This window comes from Molossus molossus, unplaced genomic scaffold (genome assembly GCF_014108415.1).
Source record: "Molossus molossus isolate mMolMol1 unplaced genomic scaffold, mMolMol1.p scaffold_m16_p_1, whole genome shotgun sequence".
NCBI lineage: Eukaryota > Metazoa > Chordata > Mammalia > Chiroptera > Molossidae > Molossus > Molossus molossus.
Genome location: NW_023425344.1, coordinates 122,100,595 through 122,108,841, shown reverse-complemented (window position 1 = coordinate 122,108,841; position 8,247 = coordinate 122,100,595). Strand labels below are relative to the sequence as shown.

At 52.3% G+C, this 8,247-nt stretch overlaps 1 long non-coding RNA gene across 1 annotated transcript in view; it reads right to left on the bottom strand.

The window, feature by feature from the left end:
• Positions 1 to 6,427: 6,427 nt before the first annotated feature.
• LOC118638748 overlaps positions 6,428 to 8,247 on the bottom strand; it is a 106,840-nt gene continuing 105,020 nt past the window's right edge. Inside the window, exon 8 of the long non-coding RNA XR_004961128.1 lies at positions 6,428 to 7,187. This is a non-coding gene — a long non-coding RNA (uncharacterized LOC118638748). The remainder of the gene's footprint in view (positions 7,188 to 8,247) is intronic.

Genomic DNA, 8,247 nt, shown 5'->3' with positions numbered 1-8,247 from the left:
CCGCCCCGGCACCACTTCTCACATTACACACTGAGCCCGTAGAATGCAGCATCTCTACAGGTGAGGGAATGAAGGCTTAAAATATTAAATGGAACAGAAACAGCTTATAAATCCTGGAGTCAGGATTTGAACCCAGGACTGATTGATTCCAAATATCCAATGCTTTCCCAGAAGTACAAGGCAGTTCAAACAGGCAGCCTGGTGAGCAGATGAATGGGGGGGCGGGCAAAAAAGGTAGGCAGAGAAAGGGCTGAGAAGGCAAGAGAGCAACAGAAACACATGAACCGACAAGTAGACCCCCCAGGGGCTAGGAGGCAGCTCCAGAAGGTGCCCTCTATCCATGAAAGGCCAGGAAGGTCTACCTCTGCAGCCATCCGTCCAGCCTCTGTCCGCCCATGCCTGGCTAGAGGGTCCAGCCTCCGTCCGCCCATGCCTGGCTAGAGGGTCCAGCCTCCGTCCGCCCATGCCTGGCTAGAGGGTCCAGCCTCCCAGACTGCCTACCAGACACAGCCTCCCCCCAGCCTCTGTGTCTGAGTGACTGTTCGAGGCCAGTGAGGGGTTCCGGTGCCTGCTGGCAGTGAGCACAATGGGTCTGTCCCCAGAGCATGCAGGGTTTAAGCAACCATCTCTCAAATGAATATTTAAGAAGAAAAATACATTTTTTTAAGAAAGAGAGAGAAAAGGAGGGAGAAGGAGCCCTCACAGGAAGAGGAGGGAGGGAGGGAGGGGGAAACTTATACCATCACTGCAGTCAAGGTCACAAGCATGGGTGCAGGGAGAGCACAGGCAAGGTGCTGGCAAGGAGCCTTTAATCTGGGAGTTCAGGCCATGGAAACTAAATTCCCGAAGCTGGGATACATTACTGCCCTGAACGATCTGTCGGCTTCTATTAGGCTAACTATCTCTGTATAATGGAGACTTATCCTCTGAAAAGGCAAACTTCTGGCCTTTCCAAGGAGGGGTGAAGGACGGAAACGTCTCATAGTGAGGGCTCTCCTACGGCGGGTGGGGGGGGAGCAACAGGAGAGTCTTGGGGGTACACAGGACCAACTCAGAAAGCCACCCCTCATCTTTCCACACCCCCTCCCTGAAAGTCAGTTAGCAGCTGTTGATGCTTGGTTTGTGACAGATGCCACCCTCCTTCCTAGACTCTCCCTTGCTCTCTCCACTTAGGAGCCTAAAGAGATGCTAGACCTGAAGTGGAGGCCTGACAATGCCTTCATGACAGTGGGTGAATCTCTGTGCCTCTTTGAACCTCCGTTTCCCCATCTGTTAGATGGAGCTGATAACACCCACTCAAGCACTGTGCTGTGGGAGGAAATGAAGCTGGCCCAGAATCCACCAGAGTGGGCACTTGGGACGGTTTTGCTTGTGCTGCTCTGTCCTCTGGTAAGGACCTCCTCCTCTTCCTCCCCTCCTCCTCATTCTCACTGTCCCCCATAGGACACTACCACCTCCTCCAGGAAACCTTCCCTGATGGCAACCCATGGATATCTCCAACAGCAGAATCCCACCTTCCAGTCTCTCCCAGTCTCCGGAGGCTGTATGCAGTGAATGCTTCAGGGGGTTCCCTCTGAACAGAACGGCATTTCTATCCTCCCATCTGCCCCAAGCCTCTCCCACACTCAGGACTGGCATACAGGACTCTGCCCAGATGTGCAGGCTTCGAGAAGGGGCTGCTAGAAACCAGGAGCATGTATGAGCTGAGTCCACTGAAAGGTGACATTCATGAAAAGGGGTCAGCACCAGGGAAGCTGGACCAGGAAGCCAGAAATCTCAGGACATGAATTTGTGAGAGCAAGGTGGTACCCAGACCATCTGCAGGACTGCCAGGGCACCAGGCAGGGTCAAATGAGAGACTGTAGAGGTGGACTCAGTGCTGGGTTCCTGACTTAGTGCTGAGGCACCGGATGTGCTCAGGCCAGGCCATGACAAGAGGGGCAGAGAGGACTTATTGGGAGGGGCATGGACCAAAAGGCTATAGCTGGGTAAGAAACAGGGCAGCAAAGCTAAGAGCTAGGTGGGGAGATTTTGCAGACCCTAGTCTCTTTCCCTCAGGACTCCCATGCCACCCTCGGTCTGTAGTAAAGCCCTGGGACAGCTCAGGGTCCCTCACTGCAGGGACAGCCACTGATACTGCAGGGCATGAAGCTGGGCCAGGACAGCTATGCTGGGAGCAATTCCAGGACAGTGCCTACAGTTCAGCGTTGACACTCAGAAAGGAAGGCCACCAGGGCAGGTAGAGGCATGCTGTGCTGCTCACCCCCACTGTAGGGCCTAAGGTCCAGCCCAGAGTCTCCACAGCCTGGGGACAGGGAGGGGGTGGCTTGTTTCTTGATTGATTCATTCGGTCATCCAGCAAATGCTCTCTAATGCTTTCTGTGAACTAAAGGAACAAACATTGAAACATGTCCAAGATCCTGCATCAGGGAATTCAGTCTAGTAGGACAAGTGGGCGGGGAGAGGAGGGGCACACAGGGAGATAAGAGACCACCACCCCTCAGGGACTGTGTGAGAGGAGAGCCCAAGGAGCTGTGGGAACAACAGGGTGGGGGCATCCAATCCAGGGTTGGAGGTCAAGGAGTTCCAGGGGAAGGGATCTTTGAAAAGGTCTCCAAGGAAAAGGAGTTGAGTTTGAAGCACTGCGGAGGCGGCAGGAGAGGAACCTATGTCACGCCCCAGGGGCATGAGCAATGGGCTGAAGAGGGCCTATATGCAGGACTGAGATGTCTGCTGTTATCAGCCATTGGGAGCCTGAAGGGTTTTTAATGGGAGTAACAGGGTCCCATTCATTCTGGCTGCCACTAGTGCAGAATGGGTACACAGGAGAGCTAAGTGAGGACTGAGGCAGTAGCCAGGGGACAGCTGATGGGGCTTGAGGTGGGCAAAGGGATAGAGAGGACGGGTAGATGTGAGAGGTATTTAGGAGGCAGAATCTGCAGTGAGGGCAGTGATTATAACACCAACAGCAGCAATATCCCGCTGAGCACTAAGGATGCTCATGGCTAAACAACACTATCAAACTTCACAAAGCCCTTTTAAATCCACTTTGATCTGTATAACACTCAGGTGAGGTGGGCAGGCCAGGAATTACTTAATTGGTTCATTCATTCAACAAGAATTTGTTGAATGTCTACTATATTCCAGGCATTGCTCTGTCCCATTCACCAGAAGGGAAAACTGAGACCCAGAAGTGCTGCCCAAGAAGTTCCACAGCCACTTGGGGCTACACAGGGTGGGAGCCCAGGCTTCTGTCAGTCTCTGTTAATGAGAAGTGGTGCGGGACTTCTGCCCTAGCCTAAGAGGCTGCAGGAGTGAAGGGGAAGGGCCACTGGCTTGAGAGACCCAGATATCCTCCAGAATAGGGAAACAGGTGGGTGCAGAAGCCAAATAAGAGCTGTGCAAAGGGAATGCCTGACACTGGGGCTGGGTCATAATGGGGACAGGGATGAACGTGACTGGAGTGAAAGCACCTCTTCCCCCAGAACAGGAGTGGGAAGCCAGAGAGGAAATGTGAGGTAGAAGGAGGCACGCTGACAGTACAGGGCTCGGTCTCCTCTATGGGCAGGAGGGGCACAGATGGGCAATGGCAGGACCATCAGGCCCACCTGAGGAAAGGGGAGGCATGCGGCAGGCCCAGAGGGTGACAGAGGTCAGGGTGGGCACAGCAGGAGGACCCAGAGCTGCCCTGGGACCCCTAAGTTGGCTGCAGGAAGAGGAGAAGAGCAGGGCTGAGCTAGGGAAGGGGCAGAGGCCAGGGAGACCCAGCAGAGAAGAGCAAGCCCCATGACCTAGCAGATGCCCCATGCAGTGGCTTCAGGCTGCCCTCCATACTCCCACTGCTACTGACAAGAGCCACCTGGGCCAACTCTCCTCCACTGGCTCCCCTACAGTTCCCTGTCTGTAAGTCAGGCCTCAAGGCCAGTGGTCCACACCCACCATTGACCAGTAGGCTCTTCATTGCCCTGGAACCTACTCTTCCCATCAGTAAACCGGGGAGCTGGAGAGGCCCCCATCTTTCAGGAGGTCAGGTTGGGAAAGCAATACCAATGTTCCGCACACAGTAGGTGCACACAGATGATTGTCCCTGCCCTTCCCTGGTGGCAGAGCCTCTTGGAGTCCCCAGTGCCTCACACACACTTTTGTTCAATGAACTTTTACTGACCTGAGTTTAAATGCTAACCACCTGATAGCAGTGTGAGGCAGTTAGAATTCTGCCCACTGGACCCGGTGGGGAAAGAGCTGCAAGGAAGGAGGACATGGCAGACACCTCAGGGAGCAGGCATGAGGATGAAGCAGAAGCCAAGGTCGATGGGGCAGGTGGCTGAGGCCCTGCTCCTACCACACACAGTAGCACTCCTCAGTAATTTAGCAGACCAGCAGAGGAGCAAGTAGAGAGTAGTGAGGGGTAGGGATGGGGTGCACCCATGTGGAGGGTCTCTGGGCAGACAGGCCTTCTTAGGTCTCCTAATAGTATACATAGTCATGTGAGCTGCCCCTCCAAGCCACCACAACCCACCTCAGAATTCACCCCACTGTATGCCAGGCCCTGACCAAGCTATAGCATTGGAGAGACAATGAAATACATCAAAAATAAGGAAGGGCCACTCTAGGAGAAGGGGCAGAGCCTGGAAGGCTTCATGGAGGCAGTGGCTTTTCAATTACTCTGGGCCTCACCTTGCTGTACTGTAAAATAGGACTGGACTCTTCCACTTCCTATTCTTCCTCCTCCTCCTTTTTCTCTTCCTCTTATGACTATCACCACTAATAATAATATCAAAAGCATTTGGGGCACTTGCTCTGGGGGAGCTCTTTGTGCCAAGATAGACAGGTAAAGCTGAGGCTGAGCCTGCTCTCTCCTGGATTTTCTTCTGCTAGACTGGCTAGTACAGGTTTGACTGGGGTCTGGGCCTTGGGCCAGCTGTAGGCAGGGTGGTAGGGGAGGTGGGTGTCCAAGGTCTGCAAGTTGCCCAGTATTTTCAGCATCACTCCAAGTGGCCTCTCCTGAGCCTGGGTGAGTGGGGCAAGGGTGGAGTTGGATTAGGAAACCTTCCAGAGGCAGCTAAGTCAGAGTTTACACAGTGGCTGTGGTAGCAGCTCAGTTTGGCCCTCCTAGTGTTTAAACCACTGATGCTGAGTGTTGCCTATAGCTGCAGCTTCCGCATTCCTGTAGTCCAGAAGCCCAGCTTCATCCGTGTGTAAGGCTCCAGGCATCCTCAGAAATAAAGGAAAGAGGGAGGAGAGGAAGAAGAGCAATAGTAGTCATCGCTATATGTGTCTCCTGGGCTGAAACTGTGCAATGCTGGGTGGCAGGTATTATTCACAGTTGACTAGGAAACTGGCTCCAGGGGATTGTGTCTCTTACCCAAGGTCACAGATGGAAATGGCTGAGCTGGGACTCACACCTAGCACTGTCTATTTCTAATGAACAAGAAGATGCCAAAGGATGACAGAGCTCATGGGGCTGAAGTCAGAGGGCATTTCATGCATAATCATCAGGCCTTGGAAGGCCTTTGAGAGTGGACTTTTCCTGGATCCCTACACAGTTGGTGCCAATTGTCCCACAACACCCAGGGCTGGGGGAGGGCTAGGGTGGGTTAGGAAGTTTGTGAAGATAAGTGGCAGGGGAGGATGAGGGAGGTCTCTCCTTTGGCTTCCAGCAGCCCTCTGCCCTACCCGACCCCTCTCTGAAAACATCCCACTCCCTGGCGAGATGAGGCACTCAGGAGGCTTGATGTTGCCAATAGGGCTTGAGAGGTTGAAGAGAGATGAAAGCTCAGCCTAGAGCTAGGACAAGGCTACCTGCGGGCTCAAGCTGGGTGGCAGGAGCGTTGGGGGGTCAGTCAGGAAAACCCACGAGAACAGATGTTGCAGTGTCTGGACTCTAGCTATCAAAGCATCATTTCTTTGAGTCCTCAACGGTGTTTAGTTTCCACAAGGCTTCTGAGCCTGGGAGAGGGACAATCCTGGAATGCTGGCAATGGACACAGTACCCTGGAGTCCAGTTCCCATCTGCTAACACACTGTGTTTCTTGGCACAAGTGTCTTCTGAAACTCACTGGTTACCAGTCACCTCATGAATTGTCCAGGGAATACCTAAGGGGACTGGAGACGCCCCAGACAAGCCACCCCTCCCAGTGCCCATGTCAACTGTATGCAGGCTGTGTGCTCAACACAATCATCCATGGCCTTCCTTTATCCTCTCAACAGGCAGTAATGTAGGTATCAGACTCCAGTCTACTAGGAAACTGAGGCTCAGGGTGTCCAGGAAGAGGGGCGGACCAACTCTGTGGGCACTGTTTTGTGCTGCACCCTGGTCAGCTCCTGGCTGCTGCCTTCTTGACAACCACTAGTCACCTCCCTCCCCCCAACAAATACACACCCTTAGCTATGCCTGCTTTTCCCAGTCCCCTCCTCTTGTCTAAACTTCATCAGCTCCTGTGACTGCTCCAGCTGCACACATCTGTCCTGAACTTGGGACACATCTGTGATCTGTATATATAGCACTGAAACTTAATGGACCACTGGCTCCCTTTACTTCTGACTTAAATCTCACTCTTTCAACATCTCCTTGACAGCAGGAAACTCCACAGTCTGGGCACACAGAGGGGACTTGAAAAAACACACTGGCATTAGATCTTGCAGACATGGGTAGAATTGAGCTGGAAAACTCTTGGCCCATCTCTTTATCTCACTGAGGTACAGATTCCCCAGCTGGGACACAAGATGACCCTATCTAGTTCACAGAGTGCAGATAAACTTTGAAATGGGCTGCTGCCCCACCTCAGGTCCCCTCCCTTCTGGGACTTCACTTGAATTCTGTACCACTTCTCTCCATGAAATTTTCTAAACGACTAACAAATAGGCAGATTCTTATGGCTGAGAAACATCTGAGGCTAGTAGAGGGGCCAGGAAGGCCCAAGAAAACAGTTGGGACAGTGCTCAGAACCCCACTATTAGAACATGATTCTTTTGTATGCTCATGAGTCTTCAGTTTCCACAATGGTTTTGAGCCTGGGAGCAGGAACACCTAGGAATATTGGCAGTGGGAAGCAGGGTTCTGGGGTTCTGGTTCCTCTTCTTTACTAATATACTGTGTTTCTTGGCACATCTTCCCCTCTCCAGCCTTCAGTTGCCCCATCTGCAACATAAGATGTCCAGGAAGTGTGCCCTCTTCATACCACTTCCTGGAAGCAAAGAAGAAAAATGATGTAGGGGTGATGTCAGAGTGGTGAGAAGGACCCTCCAAAGGTCTCAAATCCAGGACTATGATGACCAGATGCCTCCACTGGAGGAGCTGTCACATTCCTTCAACCCTCTAAAAAAGGACAAAGCCAACCTCTAGGATTTAAGGACCCCTGCAGACTGGCTCCACCTATTCCCACATGCCCTCTGAGGAAGGACAGGGCCTGAGTACATGCCTTGGACTCTGGAATAGGGTCTCCTAGTCCATCCTCAGGCCAAGATAGCCTACCCAGGGAGCTTAAGCCTGAGGAAAGCTGAATTTACATCCCCCAATCTAGATGGAAAAGGGAATGAGATTCCAAGGGGGCACCTGGGCAGGAAGAGCTCTGCTGAGTGCCCTCTGCCCCAGGAAGGGACGCTGAGGGAGCCTAGAAAGGTAGAAGGGGGCAGAGTTTTATCTTGGCTCCACCACTTACCCACCTGGCTGACTGTAGAAAGTCACTTCACCTCTTTGAGTTCATTTCCTAATCTATAAAATGAGTAAAGTGATAGACACCTCACAGTGCCTGGTAAGTGGCATGTTCTAGAGGAACTATTACTGCAGGTAGTCAGAGAGCACTGGGGAGTCTCCTCCATCAGCCAAGGTGGTGCAGGGGAAGGTTCTTACACCGAGTGCACTGAAAGCTAAAAAAAAAAATGAATGGATGGGGCCTGAGCATGCCAAAAGCTAGCCAGATAATTAGATAAAAAAATAATTAAAAAGCCCTCCTATCCCTATGAGAAGCACAGATTTAAGCAGAAAGGGAGTATCGTCTTTGAGACAGGAGTCCACCATTCTCCCAGGCTGCAGCACTTGAATAGTCTTCTTTCCTTTTACACCAGCACCTGTTTCATGAGTTTGGCTTTCATTGTGGCTGGCAGCCAAACCTGCATTTCAGTTACAGAACTGTGGACAGTATGACCAGATTCCTGGCCAAGAATTTGCTTTTTCACATTAGGCCCACATGGGGTGACCTCAGTCTTGAACATGTGATAAATAGGCACAATGGGGGAGATGAATAT